The sequence below is a fragment of the Pipistrellus hanaki genome (genome assembly GCF_964339955.1).
Source record: "Pipistrellus hanaki genome assembly, chromosome: 15".
In the NCBI taxonomy this organism is placed as follows: domain Eukaryota; kingdom Metazoa; phylum Chordata; class Mammalia; order Chiroptera; family Vespertilionidae; genus Pipistrellus; species Pipistrellus hanaki.
Genome location: NC_140517.1, coordinates 20,169,371 through 20,187,389, shown reverse-complemented (window position 1 = coordinate 20,187,389; position 18,019 = coordinate 20,169,371).

Below are 18,019 nucleotides of genomic sequence, written 5' to 3'. Positions count from 1 at the left end.
ATGATTTAAACCTCAGTTTCCTAAGCTGCAAAAGAGGAATAGCTATACCATCCTTGTGGGGTTTTATTTAAGATGACATTGTGATATAATAGATTTAAAAAGCTTAACTCCAGATCCGACACGTGGACAGTTTTTTATTTGGACTACTAAAGCCTGGGTCCTAAAATCCAGGACCCCCAAGGAAGGGAATGAATCCAGGATCATATCTCTAACAGCTCATCATGGAAGAGAGAAGGTTGGGTTCAATAGAGGACAAAGTAGGAATAGTGAAGACACACAGCTGATACCCCACAAGGAGCTTCTGTGATGAAAGTAAGTGGATCATGGATTAGGCAACAGAGTAGCTCAGATATCTATATTGCTGGGATTCCCCTGGACTCGTGCAATACCTCTCAAGCCTCCTGGCTGTGGGTATCCTTGCACCACCCAACACTTGTCCAGACTTGGTTCCATCCTGATGCTTATATTTTCTAAGCAGTCTGGATCACCATTTTATTCTTGTATTCTGCATTTCTATAATCATCATAGAATATGGTAATTTAATTTATTTAGTTTACTGAACAAATATTTAGCAACTATTTCCTCTATGCCAGGCACTATGCTAGGATAAGACACATCCAAAGATATAGTGATGAAAAGCCAAAGAAAGGGCCTATTCTTAATCGAGTCTAAATGTATTTTATAAAAGGGATGTAGGCTTTTGACTTAGGAATTAAGATGATACCCTGCGATGAGTCCCCAGTTGAGTAGAGGTCTTAGCAGAAAAGCATACACAGTAGATACTTATGTGCTCACTGATTGAATCAATGAATATATACTGTATTTGTTTGTGTATAAGATGCCCCCATATATAAGATGCCACCCACTTTTTCAACCCAAAATTAAAAATTCAATATTTTAAACATAAAACAGAACACATTTTTGTTTAGTAATTACTGCAGGTAATGTTTACATACCAGTACTATGATATTACACAGCATATCACTTCATTCAGGCTCTGTGCATCGCTGCTCTCTTCTTCATCACTATTAGTTCCAGAAATATCAATTTCTTCAACTTCTATTGGATCCCTGCTGTCACTGTCTGAATATGTGAGATCATCCTCATAAACTGGAGGCATTTTCTGAGCTAACTTTGTCCATGTTCTCATGGCCAACCCTTCTATCCTCGTGAAATTGAAATATCATTTTGCCTTTCCTGTAAAATCAACAATATTCTTTTTGCTTGCAAACATTCTTGCCTGACATTGAATAAGCTTGGTTGACACACATAAGCCACGCTGGCGCTGCTCCATAATCCAAGTCTTAAGCCTCTGCTCCAAGTTTGCCCATTTTGCTGATTTTCCTCTTAATGCCTTCTTCTTCTTCTTCTTCTTCTTCTTCTTTCTTTCTTTTTTTTTTTTTTTCATTGTAAGAAGTCGTTCTTCCTGTTTTCTCCACTCTTTGATCATACACTCAGTGGGAGGAAGTCTAAATTGTCTCTCTGCAGCTCTACTATTATTTCCATGATCCTTTGCATAGTTTATTACATTCAGTTTGAAGGTTGCAGAGTAAGACAATCACTTACTGGTATTTATCTTGTTATTTTTTGACACTTGGTTCCTGTTGCATCTATGCACTCTCCACTTCACCTCCAATTATAGCATCAGCTGATGTCAGTAACAAAAAGACTCGTGATTGGAAGAAACTTATTGGATAAAGCATGGGCAGCTATGCACCTGGCAGCTCCCTCCTTGGCTGACTTCCATGAATAAAACACCCTGCAGTTTTCAGTCTAATGATTTCAGAGAAAAATGACATCTTATACATGGACAAATATGGTAATTGTGAGGGATAGAAAGAGAAGATGGGACCGAAGAGCAATGACATGGGTGGATTCACCAGGAGCCATTCCAGTCACTCCCTCCTTTATGGAATGACCAAGAACAAAAGTATGAGCCAGGCTTTGAGATTTGACCATGTGCTAGCTATCATCATTGGAAAGATGGATATTGCAATAAATAAGACAAATTCCTGCCTGCCCAGCTAAACATTCTTTCTCAGTTCTCCATGTGTCTGAATGAGCTCAGAGTCTTTTACCACATCATCCCACACGCTATAAGGTTCATCCTGATCCCAAGTTTCATTGACATATTTGGGCGAGTGATGAGTTGACTTTTCAAAGTTTTTTAAATCTTGAAATCCATTTTTAATTAAGCTAATAAATGAACAACCAACATTATTTTAACTTCAATTGACATAATGTTGCCCAGTCTATCTTAGATTGTATTTAATTACATTAAGCTAGGATTTCTCAACCTTGGCCCTATTGAAATTTGGAGCCAGATGATTCTTCATTGTGAGAGGCTTTCCTATACATTGTAGGATGTTTAGCAGTATTCTTGTCTTCTACCTACTAGATGCCAGTGGCTTTCTCCCCACTTGTGACAACCAAAACATGTCTCTAGGTATTGCCAAATATCCCCTAGAAGAAACATTATCCCCCAGTATCTGACAAGGTTTCCTTTGCTAAAACTGATCTGGTGTTGAATATTGGTACTGTTGCTTGCAAGCTCTATGACATTGGACAGATCTAGCCTGAGAGTCAGCTTTTCCATATGAACAATGTTGGTACTAAAGCCTGATGTTGTGGTGATGTTTAAACAATGACACGTGTAAAGGACCTGAACAGTACAGAAGCTCAATGACTATGATCACATCTTATTCTTTGGCTAATAGACTAATAAAGAACTCGCCTCTATGTGGTCTAAGAATTCCCTGGAAGAATGTGAGTGATATGGAGCAGTACTTAAGAGCACAGGTTTTGGAGTGAGACAGACCTAGCTTCAACTCCCAGATTCACCGTTTACCTACTATGTGATAATTTCAGTCAATTTGTATAACCTCTCTGCCTCAGTTTTCTTATATGACAATGATAATAACAGTACCCATCTCATAGAATCATTATGTCATGAGGATGAAAGGAGATCATGAATGTGAGACACTGAGCATCAGGCCTGTGGCCAAGTCAAGTTTGCTCAATTACTATTAGTTGTTGTTGCTATTATTATCGGTGTTATTTCACCCTTGGGTCCCTTCCTGGAGGTAACTTCAAAGCAGATAGTGGCCTCTTTCCAGAGACTTCCTATGGAGCCAGAGTAGTTCAGTCAAAAACTTCCCTAATGAGCTCAAGACTCCATCAGCAGGACCCTTTGTTTTCCTAGTAACTCTCTATCAACATGGTTTCTGTTCCTGCATCAACATTATACCAACTCATAGTCACTAGCCTGCATGGGACTCAAGACTATCAATTGCTTAAGTGGAGTAAATGATATTCATTGTTAAAACCAAGTAAATGCCTGCTTCCTTTACACAGTGGAAGGAACTGTTGTAGGCTATTAAGTAAATAACTATAAATAACACACTGTAAAATGCTTTACATATGCCTTATCACACTGAACTTCAACACTGAAGTAGCTGTTATGGCGGGGTAAATTATATGTGTTTTTAAACACTGTCCAAAATACATATTTGCACGTACTTTAAATCCTACACTACACAGTCTCTATAGCAACCAGCAAAACACAAAAGCCTTATTAAGCATTCTTTGTAGTATTTTTAGGATTTTAATCATTAGGAGAAAACTCATAGGCCATGTAGACACCAGGGAACACGAAGAAAAAAAGTCTTTATAGGAACAAAAGAATGAGGCTGGCTTTGAACCTGGTAGGAGAGGATTTTATTTTTTTCAAACTAATAATCACCAAGGGCCTTCTCTTTGTGAAGGCAGTGCTATGTTTTGGGTACATCAGACACAATTTTGGAATTACAATCTGGTTTCTCTACAGAGAAGAGAATTCTTCAATTAATATATTCCATCGAAAGATCATTTTCAATCTTTTCTCTTTAGTCACACCAAGAAAATATCACCATTCAAAAGTGAAGTAATATTTAATGTTTAATGTCTTTGTTGAGCCTGAGTCACATAATTCTTTGAAAGGGAATTTTAATGGTTTCATTGGGGTGGGGCCATGTTGCATCATTTGAGTACTGTATTTACCCAATTGCCTATGGTGTGCTACAATAACAATAAATCTTAGACAGATCAGTAATTTTAACACTGTATGTTGTTAAATTGCCAGTTGGTGGAGTTTCTGCTCCATGCTGTCACTCAGGGATCCTGAGAAATTCTATCATCTTGTAATGCCACCACTTTGTTTGTTTTCCAGGGTTTTGTATCAGGGCAAAAGAGAGCTGGGGATAGCTTGGTGGCCCAGGGGTAGGGTATTTCACTCATATCCCACTGGTTACAACTCAAATCATATAGCTGCAACAAAAGATAGAAAGATAGAGGAGCACATGGAATATTTAGTGAGCACTAAACATCTTTGAGAAAAACATTACTTTTTTGTCAGAACTATGCAAGACACTTTATACTGCTTGATCTTAATCTTTAAAACAACTTTGCAATGCAAAATTTCCCCATTCACGGATGGGGAAACAGTTTCAGCAATCATAAATGATTTGTTTAAGGTAACTAAACCCAAAATTGGAAGAGTAAATTTAGATTTAGGACAATCAATAGCTGGATAGAGGATACCCTGTGACCCATCAGTTCCACTCTTAACTAATTTCCCCAAAGTGCACAGATACATTCACTAAAAAATATGTTAATAGAACTTTCATAGAAGTACTCTTCATAAGAGCCCCAAACTGAAAACAATCCAAATACTCCAACAATGAAATAGAAAAATTGATTGGGATGTATTAACAGAATGGAATACTCTGTAGCACTAAGAATGAATAAATGGTAGCTGTGTACAAACATGAACAAATATCACAAATAGTACATCTACTAAGAAGGTCATATGCAAAAGAGTTCATACTGTCTCATTCCATATTGTATTATTCAAATGCAAGCACAATTAATCTATGGTGATAGAGGTCAGTTGAGTTTGGTGATGAAGAGGGTACATGAGCAGAGCCTTTGTGTGTTGGTAATGTCTGTTTATCTGGAGGCTGGTTATGTGGGAGTATTCAGTATGTACAAATTCATCTAGCTGCATAATTGTAATTTTGGGCATTGCTTGGGGATGCTTTAATGGCCCTGGTTAGCCAAACCTTGTTATATGTTATACTTCAATAAAAAATCTATTTGGAAAAAAAAAAACTTGCAAAAGTAGAAATTGTAGGTTCAGATCAAACTGATTGAGAGCCTTGTCCTTTATCAGGTAGCATTCATTGCTTCCCTGACCATGCAGCTCTTAAAAAGTCTAGCTTGATTTCTACTCTATTAACGCAGCCCATCCATGAAGATAGTTCCTTAGAATTGTGGTTAGATAGAAACTCACAGCAAATTTGAAAGAATTGTCAAAGTCAACTACAATTCACTCTAATAGTGACTTTTGTAAGATACTTTCTTTTTAAAAAAATCAATTATAAAGCTGGATATCCATAGGATGGAGGGAAAGACAATGGAACCATTTTCTCTGCAGGCCAACTGGTGGGGAACCTTTATTCTGCCAAGGTCCATTTATATATTTATAATATCACTAGAGGCCCAGTGCACGAAATGCATGCATTGGGGGTCGGGGAGTCTGTCAGTCTGGCCTGTACCCTCTCACAGTCTGGGACCCCTCAGGGATTGTCTGCCTGCTGGCTTAGGCCTGATCCCCTGGTGCCCCTAACCACTTGCCTGCCTGCCTGATCACCCCTAACCACCTCGACTGGGCCTAACCAGCAGTCAGACATTCATCTCACAGTCCAGGGCCCCTTGTTTCTTACCACCTGCCTGCATCAGAGGCAGGAGAGGCTCCTGCCACCGCTGCTGTGCTTGCCAGCCGGAAGCCCGTCTTCTGGCTGAGTGGCACTCCCCTTATGGGAGTGCAATGACCACCAGGGAGCAGCCCCTGCATTGAGCATTGTCCCCCTGGTGGTCAGTGCACGTCACAGTGACTGGTCATTCCACCAGACAGTCTACAGGTTCGGTCAATTTGCATATTAGGGTTTTATTATATAATTCCTAGGCCATACAAAATTATCAACTTAAAATTTAGCCTGCAATATTTGGTCAAACATTTAATTAACTCATCCCTAATGCCTTGGCAGAGCCAGACCAAATGATTTCCCAAGCCTTATATGGCCCATGGGCTGGATGCTCCATACCCCTGAAAGAAATGGACTTGGTCAAGTGTAGAGAAGAGAATGAAACTTATATTAAAACAAGACAAACCAAAACAGTAGAACAATGTAGAATGGGACTTGAGATGTAAACCTTCACTTCAATTGGAGCCATCATAAAACTCAAAAACAGCCGAAACCTGTTTGGCTCAGTGGTAGAGCGTCGGTCTGTGGACTGAAAGGTCCCAGGTTTGATTCCGGTCAAGGGCATGTACATTGGTTGTGGGCACATCCCTGGTAGGGGGTGTGCAAGAGGCAGCTGGTTGATGTTTCTCTCTCATCAACATTTCTATCTCTCTATCCCTCTCTCCTCTCTGTAAAAAATCAATAAAATATATTTAAAAAAAAACAAAAACTCAAAAACCATTTACCTGCCTAGCTAAAATGAACTGACAAGTGAAAGATTAATCCTATTGTTTTTCTCTGCCCCTTCCCGATCTCCTTAACACACCCAACACCAAAACAGCAATTCGGCGGAGCCCTGACTGCCAACAGACAATGTTGTCTTAGTGACGGTATTAGTGGTAAATCCTCAAAGCTGTTTTATAAGTACCTCACAGGTTGGCAACAGAAGGCTAAACACAAAATTGCAAGATGAGCTTGAATTTAATTTTGAAGTTCTCATCTGTCATCATGTTATGACAGTATGGTATTCTGGGCTTTGCAGAAGGTGCCAGGCAGGAGCATAATACTCCTACTGGGAAGGACCTCTCTCCCATCTGCTCCTGTCTTGGAAGCAGTGTTTGTGGGATCATGGTTTTCAGAGGTTTAGTGGGAGTTGCTAGTGGCCACTCTAAAGATCTGCTAGATTCTTAAACAATGGCACTCTTTCTTTGCATACTTTGTTCATTAATTTATTTGGCAAGCGCCTATTTTGTTTCAGGTGCCATACCTGGCTCTAGGCATGCACTAGTGAGCAAAGAACACATGCTCACCACCCTGGAGAAGCTTCTGACCCAGAGGGAGAAAAGACAAGTAAGTGGGAAGTTTTAAGAGATATCAATGAATGTGGCAAGTTGGATTAGATGGTGTGCAAATAGGAGGAGTGGCTGTCACACCTTGAGGAATGAGATCACTTCTTGGAGGTAATGATGTCTAGGCTAGGACAGGAGGTCTAGTGCAGCTGTACTGAATGCCCACAATGTTGCAATCACTGTGCCTGGCTTTGGAAATGTGAGGGTGGCATAGAGTTTGATAAGGGATACAGATAATCAAATATACTGTTTCAATAGCTTTACATTCAATTGGGTGTTTTGAGACCAGCTTGGTGGAGATGATGTCTGAGTTAATTATGGACAAATAAATTAGGGGGGAACCACCTAGAGAGAATATAGGGATGTTCTAAGCGAGGGAATAGCATTTGCAAAGCATAATCATGCAACAGAGGACCTACAATGGGTTCTTTGTATGTTGAAGCAGGGATGGGGGATGGGTGGCAAGGAATCTGAGAAGTGCTCAATGTGGCAATTAGAGTGAGCCTTAGTAATTTTGGTGAATCACCAATTGGTGGTGGTGGTGACTCTGTCACCCTGTGTTTGATATGGATCACCCTAATAACAGTATGGGAGGGAGGCTGAAATTTAAAATCCAAGTTAACGTGACCACTATACCAGTGTACCCACAAGCCTTATGCTTCCCACCCTCCCTTGCTCTCTGGGCTGTTAAAAACACGACATCCAAACCCAGATAACAACCACTGGGAACAGAATAACCTGTTATCCCGAGTTTCCCCTGTGGACACTCGGCCTCGGAGCAGATTTATACAACTGCATTTAGGGCTGATGATAGAATCATTGTTATTTTTATCCCTTCCATGACACAAACCGAGAAAAAAAAATCATAATAAAATTTTACAAGTTAGCTGCCACCGAGAATAAACAAGAGAGCACTATACGAAATGAATCAGGGGCTCTAACTGAATTTCCTCTCAGGACAATAACTCTAATGCAAAGCCAGGGTCTGAGGAGGTCGCGGTGCAAAACTCTCCTGGGGCAATTCCAGGGAGAAAGGAGATATTCTCCTCCTGTCATCTTCACTTCATGTCCTAATACCTCTGCGGATGTGCAGAGAAAACATAATCTCTGGCCCCTGCTCTGAATCAACGTTTGGCTAACCAGGGCCATTATGGCATCCCCCAGGATCTCAGAATTAACCCTCTGTGAACCTAGGGAAGCCACCAGGAGAAAACTGCTTGATTCTAATCTTGGCTGAGTCAAAATGTCACTTGCCATTAAGTTCCATTGGCGTTTTCCACCCCCCTTTTAAATTACACGATTACCTTTAAATTGTGTAGAGGAGCTCATAACTGCTGTCCATTGGAGGTAATGGGGAGTGATTTCATTTTACTCATGGACCGGCTGCCTCTTCTAGAGTCTTTGTGTTCATTCTCTGTCTATTTCAGGTTCCATTTAGGTATCAGTGAGAAATAAATTCTGTAGCACAGGAGACATTGCATGTTTGGTTTTAAAGTTAGCTGATGATTCTTTAGAGATTCTCCTGAAGCCTCTTCTGTATGTGAGAGAGACAAATATGCTTTCTGCATGTCTCCTAGGTGATCTGGAGACACAGGACACTGCATTGAGCTGATCCCATTAATTCTCAAAAAAAAAATCACCTGAAAAGATAGATCTAAACTTAGTCATCTTTTGTTGCTTTCAATTAATTTTAGTGTAACTGCTTATAGACCAAGTATTATTCATCCATTCCCTCACTCGTTCATTTGGCATGATCCTTGTGAATCTGCTGTGTGCCAGACACTGAGCCTGGTGTTGGGTACAGTGGGGAGCTAGGAGCTTACAATGTAGTGGTGGATAGGCAAATTAAACAAGCTGTTCATTACAGTTTGATTAGGGATATGAGAATAAGAGGCCCAACTTAGGTCCATTTATTACAGGGTTGAGGGCATAGGCAAAGCTCCTCAGAGGGAATTACATCTGAGCTGAGACCTGAAGATTGAGAGCTTCACCAGCTGAAGGGTCTAGAGGTGGGAGGGAAGGGGGGGCAGCTTAGAATGGAAAGCAGCTCAGGGGGCCAGGTTGAGAAGGACGCGGATGCGATGAAGGAAGACAGGCATCTTATTACAGGGAGCTTTGTAAGATCTCTTAATGAGTGTGGACTTTACCCTGAGGGTAAAGGAGAGGAGAGGAGAGAAAAGGAGAGGAGAGGAGAGAAGAAGAGAGGAGAGGAGAGAGGGGACAAGATGTGCATTTCGGAAACATCACTATGGACATTCTATTTATAGTAGATGGCACATTCTATTCTATTCTATGGGGATCTGGTGCATTTGTAAACCTGATGAGACCTCACTTGCAATATCCCTTTCCCCAGAGACAACCTCTAACCAGCTGCATTCGTTGATTTTGTTCTTTCCCCCCAAGAACGCCCTGGGCTCCATTTATTCCAATTCTGTGTATAATGGAACAGAGTCCCAGGAAGCCCATCTAAAGAGGTTCACAGCCAAGAGTTGAAGTCATATCAAGGGTGTTAACACCCATAGCATAAGACCATATCCAGAGGCCACTTGTAAACAGAGGATGTCTTCGGGTTTGCTGTGGCAAATGATTTAAATGGCTGTAATGTCAAGTTCTTCCACTTCGCTGATAGAAAACATTTAAAAGTGATGAGCTGTAACTTTTCTGACATCCACCAGCATTATATTGGAGAGACCACTGGACTTAGAGTCTTAAGATATAAGTTTTAAGTTCACTTATGTCATTTAATACCATAGGCATGGATTCATGACTTTGTAATCCACTTTTTTATCTAAAAAGTGAGGGTAGCCAAAGCCGGATTGGCTCAGTGGTAGAGCGTCGGTCTGCGGACTGAAAGGTCCCGGGTTTGATTCCGGCCAAGGGCATGTACATTGGTTGCGGGCACATCCCCAGTGGGGGGTGTGCAAGAGGCAACTGGTCGATGTTTCTCTCTCATCGACGTTTCTAGCTCTCTATCTCTCTCCCTTCCTCTCTGTAAAAAATCAATAAAATATATTAAAAAAAAAAGTGAGTGTAAGTCATACAACCCAAGATGTCTCAAGGACTCAATGACATAGGTATAACATATTGGAGATGTTTATTGAATGAATGGAAAGGAGATCTTGGAGAACCCTCTGGTTCTCTAGGCCAGTGTTTCCCAAACTTTTGACATATGTATACCCCTTCTATAATTTTCATAATGCTGAGTACCCCTCATACTCATGAGAATGTATAATTAGGTGCAGCTAAGCACAGTGCAGTGCATATCCCCACCAAACTCCGATGCAACGCGTACCCCCACCAAACTCTTCTCATACCCCTGAGGGTATGAGTACCACACTTTGGGAAACATTGCTAAGCTATAGTCTCCTCATCTGTAAAATGAAAAGGTTGAGTTCGATGCCGTTGAATTATTTCCAGCTTAAATCTGTAATTTCCTTATGCTTGCCTATTTTGGAGTATGATGTGCTAAGCATAAAAAAAATGTGGTCTGGTATCTTGTAAAGTCAAAAGGCAAGGAACCAATGATTTCTGAGAAAAGAAGCCCTGGTCCTTTTAATTTTAGTTGTTCAAGTGGTATGTAATGGTATCTAATAGTTTTAATCTTCATTTCCCTTATGGCTACTTATATTGGTCACCTTTTCAAATACTTGCTACCCATACAACTTTGTATTTAGTGGGTACTCTGGTCTCCTTAGAATCGCTCTTATCCTCAAAGCCAGGTGATGAGAAAAGGTTCATTTGCTGCTGCCAGTGGCTTTACTTGCCTTCTCTAGTGGAGACTTGGTCTTAGAGGCTGTGGCTGACCAGGTTTCCTGGAAGATCACTTTGCACTGTAGAAAAAAATTGCTATATCCTTTTGTGTATCTCATGAAACTGTTGATGCACTGTTCATGCTCAACAACAAACTGTGTTTCTTCCTGAGAAAGGACTAGAAGGGAAATTATTTTGAATGCAGAAGATCTGATCTCTGATAATGAATATATGTTCTTGCTGGCATCTGACAGGTGATTTGATTTGGACTGTAAGCACCTCTGGGAATTATCCCCTCTCTGCAGCACCTTTAACGTACACTTGTTCTCCCTTGCTGTATTTAAGGAATTTGTTCTTACTAGGTGGACATGGCTTTACTCAGTTTTTAATGCCTCCACGATTGGCCTTTACTGCAGTGATATAGCTAAGAATAGCTCCTGTGGAAATGTTCCAAAGGCATGGGAGTGGAAAGTGTGGAGGAACAAAAATCCTACCAATTTAGGAATGTCTAAAATATGCCCTAATCACAGTTGAAATATCTCTTGGCTACAGTGGGTTATTTGTCTCCTATACTGTTGGGACCTAGGGCCTGGAGTTTTCTGTACTATCTGAATGTTTTGGTGCTTCAGAGAATGCTGACTGTAATAGTGGTGATTGTGTAGGACCATCCAGATGCCTACCCAGAATGCAGCCCTCAAACCCTAGGAAACATAGCTGCAAATCTGTCATTTCATTCTCTAACTTGGCCATGCTGTCACATTCATTCTAAGATTGGTCCTTTTAATTTTAGTTGTTCAAGTGGTATGTAATGGTATCTAATAGTTTTAATCTTCATTTCCCTTATGGCTACTTATATTGGTCACTTTTTCAAATACTTGCTACCCATACAACTTTGTATTTAGTGGGTTTTTTGATTTCTTAATATTGGCTTTACTTTTTTATATAAGTCCTTTACCAAATACATGATTTGCAAATATTTTCTCTCAGTTTGTGGCTTGTCTTTTCATTCTCTGAAAAGTGTCCTTTGAAGGGTAAACATTTTAAATTTTTATCAAGTCCAATGTATCAATTTGTTCTTTCATGGATCATGCTTTTGATGTTATGTCTGAGTAATCATTACCTAATCAAATGTAAAAATGGTTTATTCCTATATTTTCTTCTTGAAGCCTTATGGTTTTAGGTTTATATTCAGGCCTGTGATCCATTTTGAGTTAATATTATATATTGTTCAAGGTATTGATAAAAATCCCAGCACCATTTGTTGTAAAGACTATACTTCATCTACTGAATTCTCTCTGCACCATGTAGAAAATCAGTTGTCTATGCATTGAGTTTTTTCAAATATATTTTTATTGGTTTCAGAGATGAAGCAAAAGAGAGAGAGATAAAAACATTAGTGATGAGAGAGAATCATTTATTGGCTGCCTCCTGCACCCCCTACACTGGGAATTGAGCCCACCAGCCAGGCATTGCCCTGACGGAGAATCAAATTGTGACCTCCTGGTTCATAGGTCATCATGGATCAATCACAGAGCCAAGTTGGCTGGGCTATGCATTGATTATTAAAGTTTTATTATAATTCTTGAAATCAGGGAGTGTTAGCACTACAGCTTTATTTTTTAAGTTGTTTTGACTATTTTAGCTTTCCATGTGATTTTTATAATATTATCAATTTCTACCATAAGAAGCCTACTGGGATTTTGCTTAGGGAAAATTGACATCTTAACCATATTGATACTCTGACCAATAAACACAGTATATCTTTCCATTTTTATGTCTTTAATTTCTTCAGCAATATCTTACAGATTTCAGTGTACAGGTCTTCCACACCTTTTGTCAACTTTATTCCTATGTATTTTATATTTTTTATGATATTGTAAATGCTATTTAAAAAGTTTTGATTTCCAAGTATATTTAATGATAGTGTATAGAAATGGAACTAATTTTGTGTATTGATTTGGTATACTACAACTTGTTAAACTCATTTATTAGTTCCAATATTCTTTTGGGGGATTCCACCAGATTGTCTACATAGAAGATCATGTCATACATGAATAAGGACAGCTTTAATTATTTTTTTCCAGTTGGGTTCACTTTTATTTCTTTTACTTGCCCTATTGCACTGGCTATATGTCCAGAACCACACTGAATACTGGCGGTGTGAGTGGACATTCTTTTTTCTTTCTCCTGAGTAGAGAGGGAAAGAATCCAGCCTTCAAGTGTGAACTCAGAGCATTTGCAGACAGAGACCATCTGGGCTCTGCAGTTCATGCAAAGCCCCAAATGTATATATTTTCCCATTTCTGGTGAAGATTGCTGTGGAATGCAGACTATCATTACACAAAAATTAGAGTCAGCAGCTGACACCAAAGCAGACGATGAAAACAGGATTTAAGTGGGATTAAGGACAGAAATAGTCCCCTCACAAGCGGAGACTAAGAGCCTAATGAGAAGGGCCTGCAAATTAATATCAGACCTGTGCTTTAGATTATTTACAACGTGATATTGTCAGGGTGACATTAAGTGAAAAACAGGGCTTTGCAGGTTGGTACAGCTGACCTCGATTTGGCTTCCTGAGCTGCACTGGCTGGGGAAAAGCTTGAAAACAGCCCCAGGTATGTGCAGTGAGGTGCTGGGTCCGCCCCCACAGGCTCCCCAGAGCCCACCCTGTTGACCTCTGCCAAGACTTACGATCCATGATGTCATCTTGATAGCTTGAAATGGACTATGGTAGGAGTACTTACACCATGAAAATTTACCTAATGCTACAAATGAGAGACTTTCTTTCTCCCCTCTGCAGAGAGCTGGTTGATAAAATTTTATCAGCACACAACTATGTAATCAATACTCTGTATATAATTATTATTGATATATTAATATGTTAATGTAAGTTATAATCTGTGCATTTAAGAGTAACACACCACAGGGCTTTATGTATAGCTAAGAAAGAAAAGTGCTATCAGTGATAATTTTGCAGTTCCATTGATAGAGGACACTCTAATTTCCAGCTGGGCTAAAATGTGAGAAAAACCTGAACTTTAGCATTGAAGAAATACAGCATCAATAATGTTCATTGTGCTGAAGCCGGTTTGGCTCAGCGGTAGAGCGTCGGTCTGTAGACTGAAAGGTCCCAAGTTTGATTCCGGTCAAGGGCATGTACATTGGTTGCGGGCACATCCCCGGTAGGGGGTGTGCAAGAGGCAACTGGCCGATGTTTCTCTCTCATCAACGTTTCTAGCTCTCTAGCTCTCTCCCTTCCTCTCTGTAAAAAATTAATAAAATATATATATTTTTAAATGTTCATTGTATAGGAAATGCTATATAGTGTATTTTACTGTATGCATCTGTTACTCATATAAAATGCTTAGCATCATATAAAGTACTTACAGAGTCCTGTTTTAAAAAACAACAATGAACAAAGAAAACAAAAGTTATTGAACTTGGTAATACCAGTTCATAATCTGAGTCAAGATTTTGAGACCTCGTGTAGACAAACAAAGAAGCAGCCCTCTTTCTCCCACTCTCCCATAGCACTTACTGCCCTTTATTGATATCATTTGTTTACTCAATTTTCTGCCTTTCTAGATAATAGTATGTTTGAGGGCAGAACCCCTGCATCTTATTACCCTGTACATTCCCAGTATTAAGATTGTTGTTCAGATCAGTGTAAGAAATCAAGAAATGGCAAGTGAAAAAACATCTAACCCAGCTGGTGTGATTCAGCAGTTAAGTGTCAACCTAAAACTGGGAGGTCATGGTTCAATTCCCAGGTTGGGCACATACCTGGATTGCTGGCTCAATCCCCAGTGTGGGGTCTGTAGGAGGTAGGCAGTTAATGATTATCTGTCATCATTGACATTTCTGTCTCTCTGAAATCAATAAAAATATAAAAAAACACACACAAAATTCATCTATCACAGTCTATTATCTATCTCACCCATCTGTGTATCTATATGTCTGTCTGTCTATCTATCTATCTATCTATCTATCTATCTATCTATCTATCTATCTATCTCATCAATATATCTATCATGACTCCTAAGGAAGGCATATCTATGCTTGGGAATACCATTAGACAACATGAAAGTGTTACTTTTACAGGCCTTTCATCATGACTTAGAAATCAGATACACATTTGAGTAACCTCTTTCCTCCTGAGAATATCACCAAAGAGCCCAGCACTCAGAGGTGGCCAAATAACCCAGTTGGTAGGGTCGGATATTTCTGAGATGTGAGTTAAGTATGAAGATGATCAATGCTTGATCATATTGAATGCATCACTAGCCTGCAAGCTGCCATTTGGATGTTCCGACATCAGTAGATTTGTCCATTCTTGTTCTTCCCTGAAGGACTGAATACAGGGCAGTATCTTCAGCTGCTTAACAAGCATCAGAAACAAAGCCTCAGGCTGCTGTTCTGAGGCAGTGGGTTCAGAGTGTGAGGAGCTCACCATTACGACCTGGTACCAGCCAAGCCCATCATTCTGATCCACTTGGACATGGTGGCTTTTTCCTTTTCTTTATTTTCCCAGAGGCTGAAAATATCCCCTGATGGCTCAACAGAGAAGAATAAATTGTCCTCATGTATTTACACAGAGGAGGAGATTTTCCTCATTGTATTTGCAATTCCGTCTCGTGCAATGACCTCCATTTTCATAATCCTTCATGGAGTATCATGATTTAAAAAGCTTTCTCTCCCTGCTGTTTCTGTTAAAAGGTTTTCTGGTGCGATTCTTGGAAAGTCAAATTCTGCATTTAAATGTTGTATTTTCACAGATATAATATAAAAGAGTCCATACTTCTGGCGTGTTTTTCTTCCTGGGAGAATAGCAAGCAATTCCATCCTCCTGCATATATTGTTAACCAAGCCACGAGAGCATACAACAGCTTTAATAGCAAAGCAATTGTGATTACATCTTGCTCGTAATTACATTTATTTGCTCACATATGTCCAAAAAAAGCAAGCATTAGCCAGACCGTATGCGCATGTGTTTGTGCAAAGAAAATCATCCAGCAGATCGGCGGTGAGGAAAATAGCTTTCAGCCACTTAGGTCTCTCCCGTCATGGACACTCGCGAAGACTGTCAGAGCTCACTTAGTTTTGGCTTCCATGCTTCTAAAATCGATTGCATTTGGAAAGCAGGGGAATTTATTATGGGAGATGGATTTGCATCAAAATAATCAAAATATTAGGGGCTGCATATAACAAGATACATGCCTGTGATCCCATAGTGAAGGAAGTTGAGAAGTGCCACGGTCGAAAGTAGCTTTAGAAATGACCACTGTCCCTTCTAAAGAAGGGATGTATGCAGTTTCTCATGGAGTTTAAGGAAAATAAGAGGGTTATGCATGTGAAAGAATTTTAGATCTGCATCGTTGAGCTGTCCCTAAGGAAAATGAGAAAGTGGCAGAAATGGCATTGGTGTTTGTGAGACAGAAGAGTTTGGATCCTGGCTGGGCCATTCATAACTCCAAAGACTTTGGGGAAGTTACTTCACTCCTTTGTGCTTTCATTTTCTCACCACTACAATGGGGGTAGCAACACCAAGCTTGCTGTGCTTTCTCATTTATTACTCATTCTACTATTACTTTCTGGCTGTTTGGGCCACTGCTGTACTCTTGGAACCTGACGCAATCCCTGGATATTCATGCTTCCTCGGTTAATATATTTTAAAAAATAAATGAGTGAAAATTATTTTTTTACCAATAAGATCTATAGCCTCCCTCTTGTCTGCCTTCTCTATAGATCACATATTTTAAGATATACAATCATAGAATCATCCCAGCTTCCTCTCAGTACCCAATCTATAGCAAACTCTTAGTTTCTTGAATCCACTTCAAAATCATCTAACACAAGCCCCAAATCCTATAGCTCCCTTCTAGGCTCTTACTGAGAAAATCCACGGCTTCCAATGGAATGGATTATCTCTTGTTTCAACAAGTCAATAAGCCAAACTCTCTCTGTTACTGGCTGTGTCCTGGGTGTCTTTGGCTGATAGGCATTGTCCATCAAGAAACACAGATGCATGTAGCAGCCCCTACATACCCCAAATCCTGCTCTGTGCTACGGAGCTGTTAAAGGCTTGATGGGGTCCTATCTTGAAAGAGCAGCATGAAAATTTGGTAATAAACTACAAAGAAGGCCACACAGAGTGCCCAGGGTCAGAAGTATACAGAGGGGGCCATACTATTTTGGGTTCAGTTTCTGAACATCATGTGCGACCTTGGCCAAGTTGCTTAATTTCTTTAATCCTGTTTTATAATTTTTAAAATGAGTTTGATAATATACCTACTTATAGAAGTGTGTAAATTAAATGAGAGACTCCATGGAAAGAGCCTAGCACAGGACCTGCCACATAGTAAGCAAAGATAAATGCTGGCTACTTATTACAAATATATTTTTTCAAAGAAAGATATTTGTCAGGGATGTTGTGGTTAGGCATATCCTGCTACAGAAGAGAGCCCTTGTGATATAAATGTTCTGCATCTTACTAGGGGATGTGTGGTTACACAGGTATACACACTTATACAAACTCATTGAACCATGCTTTTAAGATCTGTGAATTTAACGATATGGAAATGACCTAATAAGGTAGTTCATAATTAAAAAGCAAAAAAGAGCCCTAAAGGCAAGTTAAGTCCAGAGAGGTCAATACAAATCAAGGAGACACTTCAGGCTTCCAAACCAACATTAGGAATTCTCAGTGATTGATAGAGATAGAGAAGCATTCCTCTGGACCCACCCGCCAGCCATGCCCCCCGGGTCCTTTCCCCCTCTATATGAGCATGGCTAATCCTATAGACTGTGTTTCAAATGTCAGATGATTCTAGTGAACTAATTGAGCCTTTGGAGAAGAAAAAGTCCTAAATACATGAGGTTATTATGAGCTGAAGTTATTTAGTAGAAGCACACCAAAAATGCAATATGATTTTGGATAAAAAAAATACCTGGATTAAATCATGTCTTCTCTGGCTTTGTGACACTAGCAATTTACTTCACCTTTCTGTATTTTCTTGTAATCTTTGGGGGGAAAAAAAAAAGACAGATATAATACCTATAATTTGGTATTAGCATAGTTGTATTGTTGAAGAAGAGAATGGATGTAAAGTGTTTAGCATATTGGGCATATGAAAGTAT